The sequence below is a fragment of the Microcaecilia unicolor genome, chromosome 3 (genome assembly GCF_901765095.1).
Source record: "Microcaecilia unicolor chromosome 3, aMicUni1.1, whole genome shotgun sequence".
NCBI classification, from domain to species: Eukaryota; Metazoa; Chordata; class Amphibia; order Gymnophiona; family Siphonopidae; genus Microcaecilia; species Microcaecilia unicolor.
Window position 1 is genome coordinate 285,563,922 of NC_044033.1, and position 18,355 is coordinate 285,582,276.

At 45.0% G+C, this 18,355-nt stretch overlaps 1 protein-coding gene across 4 annotated transcripts in view; it reads left to right on the forward strand.

The window, feature by feature from the left end:
• B3GALNT2 (beta-1,3-N-acetylgalactosaminyltransferase 2) overlaps positions 1 to 18,355 on the forward strand; it is a 362,190-nt gene that overhangs the window by 142,824 nt on the left and 201,011 nt on the right. The window lies entirely within an intron of this gene.

Here is an 18,355-nt window from a genome sequence, read left to right on the forward strand (position 1 = left end):
AATAGTGTTCCTCTTTCTATTCGCAGTAATCTTGATCAGGGCTAGTATTATTTTTAAACTATGTTCTATGACTTTTTAAATTCTTCATGGTTTTTTCCTTGATATATTTTGGAAATCTAATTCAGTTGTCAATTAGGAACATGGCCATTGGTAGTAGATTGCCCCTTCTTTTACAACATCCAATCCCGAAAGACATGTGGTGTTACGTTTTCTTTTCAATCTTCACATTGGTATAATCTACTACCTTTAAATATCTGGTAAATATCTCACTATTCTTCATTAAAAAACTCTTAAAACTCATTTTTATGATTTAAAAAAACACACTGGTTGTCTTTAGTCTGCTTTTTAACTATTTGTATCTCCAGGGTTTGTCCTGCTTCTTATAGATTGGAGGTGCAGATTGACTAGGATCATTGGTGCTTTTATCCGGACCCTCCTGTTGACTTTTCTTCCCCTTTTTTTAACGTCATTGTGTGATGCAGTAATTTACTAATTTAAATGGAGTTACTTTCCTTTCTGAATCTAATGTAGATTGTACACTTCTCTGCTCTGCCCAGGTAGTTAGAATGGTTTAGCAAGTACCATAAACTATAAACTTTGAAAACCTGTTTGGCTGTCGGGGGTGGGGGGAGAGAGGGCAGTGGTGTACTTTTCACCCCTTTGTAAGCAACTGCAAATATATGTGGGTATTAAGCTGTCTCTCTGACAGCAGAACATACAGCTATTAAGATAAAGGATTGTATTCAACTTCTTGAATCATGGATCACAATGCATCATTTGAAACATAGGGCCAGATGCACTAAACTTAACGAGCCGTTAACGAGCAAGTAGTAAACCGTGGCATGCACTAAATGCTTCTCCGAGCCAATTTCCGATCACAGAAGCAGGTAACGAAAACGGAATGCAGATGAGCAAATTAGTACCCCAATGTGTATAAATCGTATTGTAATGAGATGCACTACCGTTTTCCGATTGCCTAATCGTGGAAAATCTAACAGGAGGTCTGTACCTCTCGTTGGAGCTGCGCAGCCTCTAAAAACTTCTATAAGTTATATACTGGTAACAGCTAAACACGCTGGGATTGGCTGAGAGAGACCTGGAGGGAGGGACATCCAAAAAGTTTTGATTTGGACGTCCTCGCACGTCCCGATCTTGTTGGGGGGGGGGGGGGGCACAAGCTGAAAACAACCTTGGAGGGGACTGTTGAGAGAACTGTGGTCGTGGCCAGTTTAGGCAGGTAAGAAAAACATGGACGTCCCATTTTGTTTTCTTCAGAGAAGTCCTTCCTAATTGCAGGTAAGAAAAACACGTCCAAGAAGGACGCCCATCACAAAAGCCGCAGGAAGACGTCCAGCTTGTGTTAGATGTCCCTGACGAGCACTTGGATGTGGCTAGGCAGTGAAGGACGTCCCTGACGAGCACTTGGATTTTTTTTTCCTCAATTTTTTTTGTTATATTTATAGACGTTTTTAGAGGCTGCGCAGCCCCAACGAGAGGTTCAGACCTTCCGTTAGATTTTCCACGGTTAGGCAATTGGAAAACGGTAGTGCATCTCATTACAATACGATTTATACACATTGGGGTACTAATTTGCTCATCTGCATTCCGTTTTCGTTAGCTGCTACCGTGATCGGAAAATGGCTCGGAGAAGCATTTACTGCAATCCATGGTTTACTACTTGCTCGTTAATGGCTCGTTAAGTTTAGTGCATCTGGTCCTAAGTTCTTTTTTCTAGGTCAGCAAAATGATGTGTGGAATGACAATATGTTGAAACTGAGTAACCAGAATTTCTCTTTTGAGGATAATATTAAGGTTTTAGGGATGACATTATCTGGCACTGTGACACTGGAATAACAAGTAAATCTGCTTATTAACAAATATATTTTTCTGATGAAAATACTGAAAAGAATTTGTAATTTGTTTGAAACACACATATTTTGTTCAAAGTCTACTTTTGTCAGTTCTAGACTAGAGCAACAGTATTTGGCTCAATGTGGCTTACATAGTGCCGGAGCGGTGTTTGCCGACTCTGGTGTAAACAAATACAAAGTGATATTGTGGTAAGATAAAGTTCATGTGGCACAGCCACATTTGGGAATGTATCCAAAATACAGCTGCACGCTTGCCCCCAGATTCTAGATAGCGTGACTGAAATTGCATGCACAAATCCGGTCGTGTTCTGTATTTGTGTGCACAATTTAATTACTTAACAAGGCATTTTCCGAGGACAAGCAGGCTGCTTGTTCTCGCATATGGGTGACGTCCACGGCAGCCCCAGGTCTGGAAAATCTTCCTAGCAACAAAGGCTGCTAAAGCCTTCGAGCGCGCGGGTGCGCACACTGCACATGCGTAGCCATCTTCCCTCCCGTCGCGCGAGAGTCCCACTTCAGTCTTCTTTTTTCCTTGGTCAAGTGCGGCTGTTTACGGCAGTTCTGTTGCCCCAGAAAAGAAGAGCCTTCGTCTTAGCCGGCTTTTCGCAGATTTTCTTCTCCGTTTTTGTGCTCGTGAACGAGCTGTTCCATTTTTCTTTAAAAAAAAAAAAAGTTTCCTTATTTTTCTTTAGTTTAGCCCTCGAGTAAGTTTCCTTTTGTTTTCGTGTGCGGCCATTTTGGTCGCCTATACGGGTTTTTTCCCTTTTTTGTGCCCTTCCTTTGGCACCATCGCGAATTTTGGTTTTGCCGCCGCTATTTTTCAGTCGATGACATCGAGGCTCGCCAGCGGCTTCAAGAAGTGCACTTGGTGCAACCAGGCAATCTCAGGCACCGACCCTCACGCATGGTGTATCCAGTGCCTTAGGCCCGACCATCGCCCAGACGCATGTAAGTTGTGTCTTAGCCTTAAAAAGCGGACTCAAGCGTCGAGACTAGCTCAATGGGAATGCCTATTTGGAGCTTTGCCCGGTACTTCAGCGTCGACGTTGACAGCGGTACCGAGGTCGGCGGCGGTGTCGATGTTGGCACCAGAGAGTGCATCGACCTCAGGAGCGCAGGTAATGGCTGTCCAGAGACCATCACACGCTGGCAGCAGTGAACCAATGAGTGGGTCTCCACCTGCCTCGAGGGCTCCTGCAGTACAGGCCCATCGTACCGACCCCTTTCAGACCCGACCCCAAGGAGGCATGTGGATTCCACGTCCTCCTCGTCGGTACCGAGGGGTACCGGTGACGTGCCTCGACCGAAGGCAAAGAAGCACCATCATCGGTCCCCTTCTCGTCACGGTACCGAGAGCTCCGGGGCATCGAGGGAATCGGCACCCGTGAAGCATCGACGCCGGGAGGACCGCTCACCCTCCATACAAGAGGTGTCACTGCGCCGGTCTCCGGACAGCCCGGCACTGCCTCCTCCTCCTCTGCATATTCTGGCCTCGACTCCTGCACCGATTCCACAGCTTTTCTTGACAGACAGTCTTGACGAGCGCCTCCAAGCCATTCTTCCAGGGATCCGGGGGTGCTTGCGGCGTCGGTACCGTCAATAGATGTGGCGGCTGGCTCCCTGCTTGTGGTGAGGCCTTCGACGTCGATGCCGCTTGCGGCATCGGCCTCGGCTGCTACCCGAGTTGACTCTCCATCGACATCGATGGAGGGAGCTTCATTGCCGCCGGCACGGGAGTCAACTTCTCTGCATCACCATCGAGGACATAGCTCCTCGGCGTTGAGACGGGCTCGGCTTCGGACTGCAGTCAGAAAGCTCCTGTCCGATACCGAAGGAGAGGCCTCGTGGGAGGCAGAGTAAGATACAAGATATTTCTCTTCTGAGGAGTCTTGTGGCCTTCCCTCTGACCCTACTCCTTCGCCAGAGAGAAAGCTTTCTCCCCCGGAGAGTTTGTCTTTCTCGTCCTTTGTCTGGGAAATGTCTACGGCCATTCCCTTCCTGGTGGTAACGGAGGATGAGCCCAGGGCCGAGATGTTCGAGGTCCTGGACTATCCTTCGCCACCTAAGGAGTCATCCATAAGTACATAAGTACATAAGTAGTGCCATACTGGGAAAGACCAAAGGTCCATCTAGCCCAGCATCCTGTCACCGACAGTGGCCAATCCAGGTCAAGGGCACCTGGCACGCTCCCCAAACGTAAAAACATTCCAGACAAGTTATACCTAAAAATGAGGAATTTTTCCAGTCCATTTAATAGCGGTCTATGGACTTGTCCTTTAGGAATCTATCTAACCCCTTTTTAAACTCCGTCAAGCTAACCGCCCGTACCACGTTCTCCGGCAATGAATTCCAGAGTCTAATTACACGTTGGGTGAAGAAAAATTTTCTCCGATTCGTTTTAAATTTACCACACTGTAGCTTCAACTCATGCCCTCTAGTCCTAGTATTTTTGGATAGCGTGAACAGTCGCTTCACATCCACCCGATCCATTCCACTCATTATTTTATACACTTCTATCATATCTCCCCTCAGCCGTCTCTTCTCCAAGCTGAAAAGCCCTAGCCTTCTCAGCCTCTCTTCATAGGAAAGTCGTCCCATCCCCACTATCATTTTCGTCGCCCTTCGCTGTACCTTTTCCAATTCTACTATATCTTTTTTGAGATACGGAGACCAGTACTGAACACAATACTCCAGGTGCGGTCGCACCATGGAGCGATACAACGGCATTATAACATCCGCACACCTGGACTCCATACCCTTCCTAATAACACCCAACATTCTATTCGCTTTCCTAGCCGCAGCAGCACACTGAGCAGAAGGTTTCAGCGTATCATCGACGACGACACCCAGATCCCTTTCTTGATCCGTAACTCCTAACGCGGAACCTTGCAAGACGTAGCTATAATTCGGGTTCCTCTTACCCACATGCATCACTTTGCACTTGTCAACATTGAACTTCATCTGCCACTTGCACGCCCATTCTCCCAGTCTCGCAAGGTCCTCCTGTAATCGTTCACATTCCTCCTGCGACTTGACGACCCTGAATAATTTTGTGTCATCGGCGAATTTAATTACCTCACTAGTTATTCCCATCTCTAGGTCATTTATAAATACATTAAAAAGCAACGGACCCAGCACAGACCCCTGCGGGACCCCACTAACTACCCTCCTCCACTGAGAATACTGGCCACGCAATCCTACTCTCTGCTTCCTATCTTTCAACCAGTTCTTAATCCATAATAATACCCTACCTCCGATTCCATGACTCTGCAATTTCTTCAGGAGTCTTTCGTGCGGCACTTTGTCAAACGCCTTCTGAAAATCCAGATATACAATATCAACCGGCTCCCCATTGTCCACATGTTTGCTTACCCCCTCAAAAAAATGCATTAGATTGGTGAGGCAAGACTTCCCTTCACTAAATCCGTGCTGACTTTGTCTCATCAGTCCATGTTTTTGTATATGCTCTGCAATTTTATTCTTAATAATAGCCTCCACCATCTTGCCCGGCACCGACGTCAGACTCACCGGTCTATAATTTCCCGGATCTCCTCTGGAACCTTTCTTAAAAATCGGAGTAACATTGGCTACCCTCCAGTCTTCCGGTATTACACTCGATTTTAGGGACAGATTGCATATTTCTAACAGTAGCTCCGCAAGTTCATTTTTTAGTTCTATTAATACTCTGGGATGAATACCATCAGGTCCCGGTGATTTACTACTCTTCAGCTTGCTGAACTGACCCATTACATCCTCCAAGGTTACAGAGAATTTGTTTAGTTTCTCCGACTCCCCCGCTTCAAATATTCTTTCCGGCACCGGTGTCCCCCCCAAATCCTCCTCGGTGAAGACCGAAGCAAAGAATTCATTTAATTTCTCCGCTACGGCTTTGTCCTCCTTGATCGCCCCTTTAACACCATTTTCGTCCAGCGGCCCAACCGACTCTTTGGCCGGTTTCCTGCTTTTAATGTATCTAAAAAAGTTTTTACTATGTATTTTTGCTTCCAACGCTAATTTCTTCTCAAAGTCCTTTTTTGCCCTCCTTATCTCCGCTTTGCATTTGGCTTGGCATTCCTTATGATCTATCCTGTTACTTTCAGTTGGTTCTCTTCTCCACTTTCTGAAGGATTGTTTTTTGGCTCTAATGATTTCCTTTATCTTACTGTTTAGCCACGCCGGCTGACGTTTAGTCTTTTTTCCCTTTTTTCTAATACGTGGAATATATTTGTCCTGAACCTCCAGGATGGTGTTTTTAAACAGCATCCACGCCTGATGCAAGTTTTTTACTCTGCGAGCTGCTCCTTTCAGTCTTTTTTTCACCATTTTTCTCATTTTGTCGTAATCACCTTTTCTATAGTTAAACGCTAGCGTACTTGATTTCCTAGTTTCACTTCCTTCAATGCCAATATCAAAACCGATCATATTATGATCACTGTTATCAAGCGGCCCTCGTATCGTTACCCCCTGCACTAGATCATGAGCACCACTAAGGACTAAGTCTAGTATTTTTCCTTCTCTTGTCGGCTCCTGAACTAGCTGTTCCATGAAGCTGTCCTTGATTTCATCAAGAAATCTTATGTCCCTTGCGTGTACAGATGTTACATTAACCCAGTCTATATGCGGGTAATTGAAATCCCCCATTATTATTGTGTTGCCCAGTTTGTTTGCGTCCCTGATTTCCTTTAACATTTCCGCATCCGTCTGTTCGTCCTGGCCAGGCGGACGGTAGTACACTCCTATCACTATCCTTTTCCCCTTTGCACATGGAATTTCAATCCACAGTGATTCCAAGGAGTGTTTTGCTTCCTGCAGAATTTTCAATCTATTTGATTCAAGGCTCTCGTTAATATACAATGCTACCCCTCCACCAATCCGATTCACCCTATCACTACGATATAATTTGTACCCCGGTATGACAGTGTCCCACTGGTTATCCTCCTTCCACCAGGTCTCAGAGATGCCTATTATATCTAATTTTTCATTTAGTGCAATATATTCTAACTCCCCCATCTTATTTCTTAGGCTCCTGGCATTCGCATATAGACATTTCAAACTATGTTTGTTGTTCCTAAGTACATCATGCTTAGTACTTGACAGTATTAATTGGCAATCTTTTGTCTGATTTTTATTGTTATTTAAAGATACCCGATCTACTACAATCTCTTTTGCAACCTCACTATCAGGATACTCTATCTTCCCTGTTATGGTGATATCTTTGAAAGATACCTTATCCCGAACCATGCTCTTTTGAGCGACTGTCGGCCTTCCCCCCATTTCTAGTTTAAAAGCTGCTCTATCTCCTTCTTAAACGCCGATGCCAGCAGCCTGGTCCCACTCTGGTTAAGATGGAGCCCATCCTTTCGGAATAGGCTCCCCCTTCCCCAGAATGTTGCCCAGTTCCTAACAAATCTAAAGCCCTCCTCCCTGCACCATCGTCTCATCCACGCATTGAGACTCTGGAGCTCTGCCTGTCTCTTGGGCCCTGCGCGTGGCACAGGTAGCATTTCAGAAAATGCTACCCTGGAGGATCTGGATTTCAGCTTTCTACCTAAGAGCCTAAATTTTGCTTCCAGAACCTCTCTCCCACATTTTCCTATGTCATTGGTACCCACATGTACCAAGACAGCGGACTCCTCCCCAGCACTATCTAGAATCCTATCTAGGTGACACGTGAGGTCCGCCACCTTCGCACCAGGCAGGCAAGTCACCAGGCGATCCTCACGTCCACCAGCCACCCAGCTATCTATATGCCTAATGATCGAATCACCAAGTACAACAGCTGTCCTAACCTTTCCCTCCCGGGCAACATTTGGAGATATATCCTCGGTGCGAAAGGATAATACATCCCCTGGTGGGCAGGTCCTGGCTACAGGAGTACTTCCTACTTCACCAGGGTGATGCTCTCCTTCTAGGAGACCTCCCTCCTCCAAGGTAGCACAGGGGCTACCTGACTGGAGGTGGGACTTCTCTACAACATCCCTGTAGGTCTCCTCTATGTACCTCTCTGTCTCCCTCAGCTCCATCAAGTCTGCTACTCTAGCCTCAAGGGAACGGACACGTTCTCTGAGAGCTAGGAGCTCTTTGCATCGGGCACACACATATGACACCTCACCAATTGGGAGATAATCATACATGTGACACTCAATGCAAAAGACTGGATAGCACCCCTCTCGCTGCTGGACTGCTGACTTCATCTTAGTGTTTTTTGAGTTTTTCCGTAATTTAAAACTTGCTAAAGTATTAAGGATATCAGCCTATCACTAACTTACAGTTCCTCCTTTAAACCCCAATCTTCAAGTTCCGAAAGCACAAGCAAAATTTGTTCACTTACCAGAGAAATATCCTCTTCTCCCAGAACTTATTAGAAGGAAAGCTTGAGCAGAGGCCCCGAGTGGATCGGAACGGACCTGGGAGTCACTCTGGCGAAGGCTCCGAGGATATGCAGATGAGCTGCAAGTCCTCCACGGCACCTGAGAAGGCAACCGGTGGGAGAGCTGGGCACCTCTCAACCAAGAAAAGGCTTACCAGGGGTTAGGCCGAAGCCAGCATTCCTCTACATAATGTTCTCAAACAGACATTGTTAAGGAACTGGATGAAACCATTATCTAACCCCACCATTCTTAAGAAGGTTGAGTCCCAGTATCAGATTCACGGGGACCTGGAGTTGATGAGGGCCCAGTTGCCTCATGACTCGGGGGTTGTGGATTCCGCTCTCAAGAGAGCCAAAAGTACGAGAGATTTCACCTCGGCGCTCCCGGGGCGGGAAGCTCGGACTTTGGACTCTTTTGGGAGGAAGGCCCAGTCAGCTATGCTCATCTCCAAAATCCAGTCTTATTAGCTCTACACGAGCATTCACTTGCGGAACAATGTGAAGCAACTGGTGGACTTGGTTGATCAGCTCCCTTCGGAGCAGGCCAGGCCTTTTCAGGAGGTGGTCAGGCAGCTGAAGGCGTGTCGTAAATTCCTGTCCAGGGGTACTTATGATTCTTTTGATGTGGCATCCAGAGCCGCTGCTTAGGGTATAGTGATGTGCAGACTCTCATGGCTGCGTGCCTCTGACCTCGACAATCGGGTCCAGCAGCGGCTGTTCCTTGCTGGGGGAATAATATTTTCGGCGAGAAAGTCGAACAGATGGTAGAGCAGCTCCAACAGCGGGAAACCGCTTTCGACAAACTCTCCCACCGGGCGCCTTCAGCATCTTCCTCATCAGGTAGACGTTTTTATGGGGGAAGGAGGAATGCTCCCTATGCTTACAATAAGCGTAGGTACAATCCACCTTCCTGCCAGCCTGCTGTAAAGGTAGTTTAGAGGTACTTATCAGATAACATTACCAGATGGCAATGAACCGAACTCGGGTCTAGGGGCATACCTCTATAATCAGCCTAACATGCTAGCTTAGCAGTGTTGTAAGAAAGAACTGAAGCCACAGAATATATATTAGATTTATTAAATAAAATAAAGATATAAAAATAGTTCTGTAGCGAATGGCAGGTACTTCCTTGTGCAAAAGAAAACAGGGGGGATGCATCCCATCCTAGACCTAAGGGCCCTGAACAAATATCTGATTTGAGAAAAGTTCAGGTTGCTTTCCCTATGCACCTTTCTTCCCATGATTTAGAAAAATGACTGGCTATGCTCCCTGGACTTGAAGAATGCTTATACACACAGCCCGATACTGCCAGCTCACAGGCAGTATCTTCGATTTTGTTTGTATTGTGTGCTGCCCTTTGGGAGTGCATGTATTCCCTTATCTCGATGATTGGCTGGTGAAGAACACCTTGGAGGCAGGATCTCTACAGTCCATGCAGATGACTGTCAAACTCCTGGAGCTACTCGGGTTTGTTATAAATTGCCCAAAGTCCCATCTCCTTCCAGTTCAACAACTAGAATTCAAAGGAGCTCTGCTGAACTCTCAGACAGCTCGGGCCTATCTTCCTGAGGCGAGGGTGGACAACCTTCTGTCCCTGGTTTCCTTGGCCAGAGCGTCTCAGCAGATCACAGCTTGGCAGATGTTGAGACTTCTGGGCCATATGGCCTCCACAGTTCATGTGACTTCCATGGCCCGTCTTCACATGAGATCAGCTCAATGGACCTTGGCTTCCCAGTGGTATCAAGCTGCTGGGGATCTAGAGGATGCAGTCCAGTTGTTCACCGTTTTTCACAATTCCCTTCAATGGTGGATAATTCGCTCCAATTTGACCTTGGGACGTCCCTTCCAAATTCCTCAGCCTCAAAAAGTGCTGACTACGGATGCATCTCTCCTAGGGTGGGGAGCTCATGTAGATGGGCTCCACACTCAGGGAGCTTGGTCCCTTCAGGAATCAGATCTTCAGATCAATCTCCTGGAGTTGCGAGTGATCTGGAACGCTCTAAAGGCTTTCAGAGATCGGCTGTCCAAACAAATTATCCAAATTCAGACAGACAACCAGGTTGCCATGTATGTCAACAAGCAGGGGCGCACCGGATCTCGCCCCCTGTGTCGGGAAGCCGTCCAGATGTGGCATTGGGCCCACCGTCATGGATGTTTCTCCAGGCCACGTATCTGGCAGGCGTAAACAACAGTCTGGCCGACAGGTTGAGCAGGATAATGCAACCTCACGAGTGGTCTCTCAACAGGGCAGTTGTCCGCAAGATCTTCCGAGCGTGGGGCACCCCTCAGTGGATCTTTTTGCCACTCAGATCAATCACAAGGTCCCTCAGTTCTGTTCCAGACTTCAAGCCTACGACAGGCTAGCCTCAGATGCCTTTCTCCTACATTGGGTGTCAGGCCTTCTGTATGCGTATCCTCCCATACCTCTGGTGGGGAAGACTTTGCTGAAACTCCAGCAAGACCGCAAAACCATGATTCTGATTGCGCCCTTTTGGCCGCGTCAGATTTGGTTCCCTCTTCTTCTGGAGTTGTCCTCCGAAGAACTGTGGAGATTGGAGTGTTTTCCAACCTTTCACTCAGAACGAGGGGGCGCTTCTGCATTCCAATCTCCAGTCTCTGGCTCTCATGGCCTAGATGTTGAGGGCATAGATTTCACCTCCTTGGGTCTTTCTGAGGGTGTCTCCCAAGTCTTGCTTGCTTCCAGGAAAGATTTCATGAAGGAGGTTTGTCGTCTGGTGTGACAGCAAGGCCCTAGATTCTCGCTCTTGTCCTTCACAGACCCTGCTTGAATACCTTCTGCACTTGTCAGAGTCTGGTCTTAAGACCAACTCCGTAAGAGTTCATCTTAGTGCTATTAGTGCTTATCATTATTGTGTGGAGGGTAAGCCTATCTCTGGACAGCCATGCATCCCCTCTGTTTTCTTTTGCACAAGGAAGTACCTGAAATAGAATCCCAGCCCTTCTTGCCCTGGTGGCACGGGCTTGACCGCATTGGCGCTGAGAAGAGCGGAGAGTTCCTCTGCAAGTACCTGCCTGTTCTGGAAGCTGAAGGACTGAGCTCCCGGTGGGCAATTTGGAGGTTTGGAGATCAAATTGAGGGAGTATCCCCGCCGGACTATTTGAAGGACCCATCGATCGGAGGTTACAAGAGGCCACCATTGGTGAAAAATTTTAACCTCCCCCTGACCGGTAGATCGTCCGGCACGGACACTTTTATTGTGGCTATGCTCGCCTGGAGCCAGTCAAAAGCCCGTCCCTTGCTTTTTTGCTGGGGAACTGCAGGGGCCTGTCTAGGCACACGCTGTTGACGTGAACGAGCGCGCTGGGGTTGAGCCTGAGCAGTGTAGGGGTATTTACCTGAGATCTCACCTTTGCTGTTCTTGGCCTATACAAGCCTGAACCATTTTATAACAAAATGGTTTCTAAAGTCTTGTGAGTAACCATCAGAATCCAGCTTGGTTACAGAGAGGAAAATTACTGCTTAGCAGCCTGATTACTTCATCCAAGGACATATTCTCTGTATTGCCAATTAGTCCCATTATCTCTTGGGAACATTGGGGGAGAGAAGCTCTCGGCTACAGGAATATGCAATCATCCTGGACGATCTGAACTAACAAGGAATTGGCATGACATCTATAACAACGGTTTGCTTCTGGAAGATGCAGGTGGCTGAACATGATGTCATTGGTCCATAGGTACTATCTGACAAGGAGATACCAAAGATTTGGACTGAAGAAAGCTCTGGGAGAAAGAGTTAGAGAGGAATCACCAGAAGAGTGGACAGGTGAACAGAACGCTTTGATGAGCCAGAGACTGTTTTCCTAACCCCAGAGGACTTGCATACCTTGCGAGATCCTAAGGTTCTCTCAGCTACAACAAGACCTATTCTACTGTGCCCAGACATTCAGAATAAACCTCAGACCTTATCTCAGGACTGAGAGACTCGCTGATAAATCAGCTCGAGACTCTGAAGGAAACATCCGCTTCTCTACCCTTTGGTTTGTGCCAGACCGGCAAGGTGAGATACAGGATATATTTCCTATAGTCACGGGGAATTAGTTCTTGGTTATTTGCTGACATAGATAGGTTTACTATCCAATAAAGAACAGAAACCACACGTGATATATTAACAAATCACAATACCATTTGTACTATACATCAGCAAAATAGCTGATATAGCTAAATAATTAGACAGTGCTCAGAACTAAGTGCAAGAGCTGAGCTATTGACACCTTTACCCGCATCATAGCACTGCATGCCCTCCCTACCTACCACTGTTATGATTGAAATCAGAGTTCTAAAAATGTTCAATAAGCTGGTACTTAGCTCGGGAGTGCTGGGTGCTGTCCGAGTAGAATATGCTACAGCTGTAGCGTCAGCTCACTCCATAAGAGATATATCCTCTTTTTAAATATTTTTCTTCTGCTCAGGTGAAAGTGCAAAGTGCTCTAAAATGCTGATAAAATGTTCACATTGCCTCTTCAACGTTCTTTACATGTACTCACATGTTTCGCCTAGCAGCGTCTTCAGGAGAATAGAATCTACAAAATAAAATTCATGTTAACCCTCAGCTATATTGCTATTCTTATTAGCTACAAATATATAACATCTACATCACAGACGTTCACTATTATAACTTATAGGCTCATACCGCGAGGAACCCCAGTCAGCAACCTAGATAGGTTTACGTCAGAACTCCTGCTCTGTGTATTTAGCTGGTAACTAGGTATTTTGCCTAACACGTGTAATAAGTTCTCATGTAATACATTAGGATTATAATATTGTATGTAGTCTGGTGATCATCTGTTTTATAGCATTATTTTTGTATTATCTTGAATGTTCGATTCATGAGAGGTTTGTTTTTGTCATGGGATCTCAATGTCGTCCTTACCCAGCTGATGAAAGCTCCTTTTGAGCCACTGGATTCCTGCCATCTGAAGTATTTGACCTGGAAGATCATTTTCTTGGTGGCTGTTACTTCAGCTCATAGAGTCAGTGAGCTTCAAGCCTTGGTAGCCCATGCTCCATATACTAAATTTCATCATAACAGAGTAGTCCTTTGCACTCACCCTAAGTTCTTGCCAAAGTTGCTAAGTTCCATATGAACCAGTCAGTTGTCTTGCCAACAATCTTTCCCTGTCCTCATACCCGCCCTGCTGAACGTCAGTTGCATACATTGGACTGCAAGAGAGCATTGGCCTTCTATGTGGAGCGGACAAGCCCCCTCAGACAGTCCGCCAAATGTTTGTTTCTTTCGACCCCAACAGAAGGGGAGTGGCTGTCGGAAAATGCACCATTTCCAATTGGCTAGCAGATTGCATTTCCTTCACTTACGCCCAAGCTGGGCTGACTTGTCATGTCACGGCTCATAGTGTTAGAGCCATGGCAGCGTCAGTGGCCCACTTGAAGTCAGCCACTATTGAAGAGATATGCAAGGTTGTGACGTGGTCAAGAGTCCACACATTCACATCTCATTACTGCCTTCAGCAGGATAGCTAACGCGACAGTCGGTTTGGGCAGTCAGTGCTGCAGAATCTGTTCGGGGTTTAGAATCCTACTCCACCCCCTAGGCCTATTTTTATTCTGTTCCAGGCTACACTCTCAGTTAGCTGTTCCTTCGTAGGTCAATTTTTGTTATGTCCTCGCTGTTGCGAGGCCCAATTGACCCTGTTGTTTGTTTTGAGTGAGCCTGGGGGATAGGGATACCCATATGTGAGAACAAGCAGCCTGCTTGACCTCGGAGAAAGCGAAGTTACTTACCTGTAGCAGGTATTCTCCCAGGACAGCAGGCTGATTGTTCTCACCAACCCGCCTGCCTCCCTTTTGGAGTTGTTCCTTTCTTTGGTTTTGCTTCATAAATTGACTGAAGCAGGACTCGTGCGACGGCCGGGAAGATGGCTGTGCATGTGCGGTGTGTGCACCCGTGCGCTCTAAGGCTTTAGCAACCTTTGTTGCTAGGAAGATTTTCCAGACCTGTGGCTGCCGTGGACGTCATCCATATGTGAGAACAATCAGCCTGCTGTCCTTGGAGAATACCTGCTACAGGTAAGTAACTTCGCTATCAGTGTTGATAATTGCCACTTAAGCAATTATTGATACTAATTGGCATTAATTAGAATTTACATGTACAACTTACTAGGCGTATTCTGTAAAGTGGTGCATGTAAATTCCAATGTGTGCTGCCAAAAAGGGGGCATAGCCATAGGTATAGAATGGGTGGGCCGAGGGCATTCCAAAAATCTTTGCACACAGTTGTAGAATATATCTGCTTCACGCCTAACTTAGGTGCCAGTATTTACATCAAGTTTTACTTGGTGTAAATGGCCACTAGGTGTATTCTATAAACTGTTCCTAAGTCTAGGTGCAGTTTACAGAATATGCCCAGGCAGAAATATTTTGGCACTGATTTTTCAGGAGCCATATATAGAATCTAGTCCTTAATCTTTGCAGCCCATAAAAATGATAGGTTCCCCTCTGTTGGAGGCATATGTTCGTTTAAAGTTTGCGCAATGGTATATAAGATTCTTTATGACTTCACTCTGGCCTATCTGCCAAACTTGGTCCAGATTACTGTTAAAGAAAGAGGCTTCTGCGATAATTTATTTCTTCGTTGTCCTAATCCTACAGGCTGAAATGTAAGACCATTTTTTCTGCCAGCCTTGTATTTCAAGCTCCAGCAATATGGAACTCGCTTCACTTGAGAAAGATTCAAAATTATCTTGAATTTAAAAACTTTCTTTTTAAAGAAATTTTTAACAGGTCATTCAGTTTATGTAATTACTAATACTGGTAGTGTTTACATTTTGACTAAAATATTTAGATTCTAGATATTTTCATTATTTTTTCTTCAAGTCTCTTATTAATTGATCTGCTTAGTGTTGTAAAAAATTCTCAGTTTGCCTGCTTACTCTTCTCTGTGATCTGTACTGAACTCTGTGGTTAGTTGCGGAATATAAGAAGTAATGTATTGTATGCATATGAAAATAAATACAGGGGTGCAAGAATTTCAAAATGAAAGCGCCATATGTTCTCATTTCCTGAACTTACCCCACTGGATACTTGCATTGATAATCGGATGGAGGCAGTTTTCAACAGGATGTTATATTTATTTATTTACTGATTGTGACTTTTTATAATTCCTGTAAATGGCAATGCATGTCCAGGCGGTGTACAATTACAAATATCAACATGAACTATCAGAAGAGGAACTCCAAAAATTAGATAGGAAAGGGGACACCAGTCGAACCTTGAAGGACATTCACTTCAAAGAACAAAACAAAATAGCAAAGGAAAGGGACAGTTATTTAGACTCAAAATCAGTCTACTAGGTTAAAGTTAAGTGTACAAAAATGCGTCTTTAGGAGATTTTTGAATTTCTGAAAGGATATTTCCCTATGAATTTGTCTCGGGAGTTCATGCCATAATTCTGATGAAAGGAAAAAGAAAGCCAAATGCGTCGTAGATTTATAGTAGGCAACGCTGGGTCCCAGCAGTACTACTCTATTTGCGTCTAACAAATAGAGAGGTGTGTTAGTCCACTCTTAAAGGTTATCAATAGAAATTAAACAAGATAAAACATGGAAAAGAAAATAAGATCGGAAATAAGCAAATGTGTTAGCAGATAGTATATATATACTGAAAGGTAATTTTAAAACAATACAGGAATGTAAGACCTTTGAAATAAGAATGATTTAATATTTTGACACCCAACAAACAGGACTTAATAAGGATCTGGGTTTTCTAACCCATTATAAACCATAAAGCTGTATTTCTCTGTTTATTTTATTACCCTCCTCTCACCTACCAACACCCATCCTGTTAGCATATCAATGAAATGCTTTGATGTCCCCATGCATACCCCCACCCTCCCACTCTGTCAGACTGTCAAAGTAATGCTTTGATGTTTCTCTTATATATACTATCTGCTAACACATTTGCTTATTTCCGATCTGACGAAGAAGGGCAACCTTCGAAAGCTAATCAAGAAATGTATTAAGTTATGTCCAATAAAAAAGGTATCATCTTATTTTCTTTCCATGTTTTTGTTTAATTTCTATTGATAACATCTAACAAGTGTAAGGTACGAGTTGGAGTGTAAGGGAGTCTACATTAGCACTTTGAGACCAGAGATCCAAGATGGTGTCGTAGTGGCTGGTTGTACCTGCAGTAGCTCTGTGTCTGGACAGCTTCACCGGTCTCGGAGAGTCTCCCTGCCCGCTTTGGGCAAGAGGAGAGCGAAGGTGTGGGAGTTTCCCTTGACTTAAGTTACTGCTTCAGCACTGAAGCAAGTGACATTGGAAAGATTCAGCATTCTAGCAGGTCCCATGCAGATTCCCTTCTGTTGGTGCCAGCATCGGTCAACAGCGGTGATGGGGCTTCCTTGAGCCCTGTCGAGCAGGAAGAAGTGGAGCTTTGGTTGGTCCTGTCCCTGGAATTGGAATTAGTGTAGACAAAAAAAGTTCTCTTCTCCAGATAGGAAGAAAAACAACTTAGACTGATCCAGTACCCCTAATGTTTTCCAAACGTATAAGCAAAAGTGAATGGTCAATGAGATGAAAAGCAGCTGAAAGATCTAGTGAGATTGCTAATACAGTGTGGATAAACAGTTTTTACCTATGTAAAAGTTTTGAAAATCATCTTCATAAATGTCAGCAGACAAGTTGTTGGAAATGTAACTAGGTCTTTCTGGTCCTTCCAGGTAGGGAACGCTGTTCTTAGGTGAAGTAGATTTCAAAATATTTGTTAGGGCAGGTTTTTGTACATTTAACAGCAAGGAAGTGCAAATGTTACACAATTTTTTTTTTAATCATTTATTTATAATTTTTTCATTTTACAAGGATCACTTGCAAAACAGTAAAACAGAGATGATTGTACAATAAAACAATATTAAAAGAAAACAATCTCAACAAGATAAATGGATTTTATACAACCTTTCTCTTTCTTAGATCACAAAATAAATAGGGAGAGTGAAACAAGACAAGGAGAACAATTTAAGCAACAGCAAACAAAGAAAACGTGGTATTAACCTGATTATCCCCAGTTATTATTTATCTAAATCATTATTCCACATTGATCATCTGGTTGGTTTTTTCAAGACCATAACGGTGCATAGTCCATCAATTTCATTGGAAATATACTTATTGTCCAATATTAGTGAAAGTAATACACCTGATTTCATTTTTTTCCCTTTTAAAACCAGAAATTGGGAGGATCACGTGATGCAGTGAGAGCAACGGCTGCTTTGTAGTTGTGCTCTGGGACCCCCGCTCCTTCCTTCTTAAATCACGGGAATCGGTGATCGCTAAGAAGTGGTGTGACGATCGAAATTGGTGTATGAATAGTGGATGGACCAGTTCCTGGTTCCGATGCCGACAGGATCTGCGCGAAAGAACATTAAAACCGAAAAAGGGAGAGCTGCGATGCTCGATGCGGAACCCAAGATGGCAGCCGCAGCGGCGGGAATTACTCCTGAGTTCACGGAGCAACAAGTGGCCCAAATAGTCAAGGCGGTGGGATTGGCTCTAGAACCGAGATTTGATGCACTGGCGGGTCAAATGAGTAAGTTGGACACAATAATCGAAGAATTAACAAAGCGCATGCTTGATTTGGAAAGTCGCGTGTCTGCTACTGAATACCGCCGAACCAAAGTTGAAAGACATGGCGCTTCTATTACAGCAATAAAATGACAAGATCGAAGAGCTGGAAAATAGAGCTCGCCGTTCTAATTTAAGGATAGTGGGCTTCCCTGAATCTGTTGCAGAGAGAAATCTAGGATCGCTATTGGAAGCGTGGTTGAAGCAAGAATTTGCTCTGTCAGATAGCAACGGTGCACTGTGCCTGGAGCGGGCACACAGGATCGGAAGACAGCAAGCAGAAAAGGTTAAGCCCCAAGTTGTTATTGTGAAAATCCACAATTATCTTCATAAAGAAGAAATTCTGCGAGGCTACAAAGTGAAGCGTGAGTCTTTGACTTATGATGGTAACAGGATTCTGATTTTTCCTGACTATTCGGCAGGAGTTCAGGAACGCAGAAAGCGGTTTCACCCCTTGTGCTCTAAGCTGGCAGATAAAAAGATCCGTTTCATGCTGAGCTATCCGGCGGTCCTTAAAATTC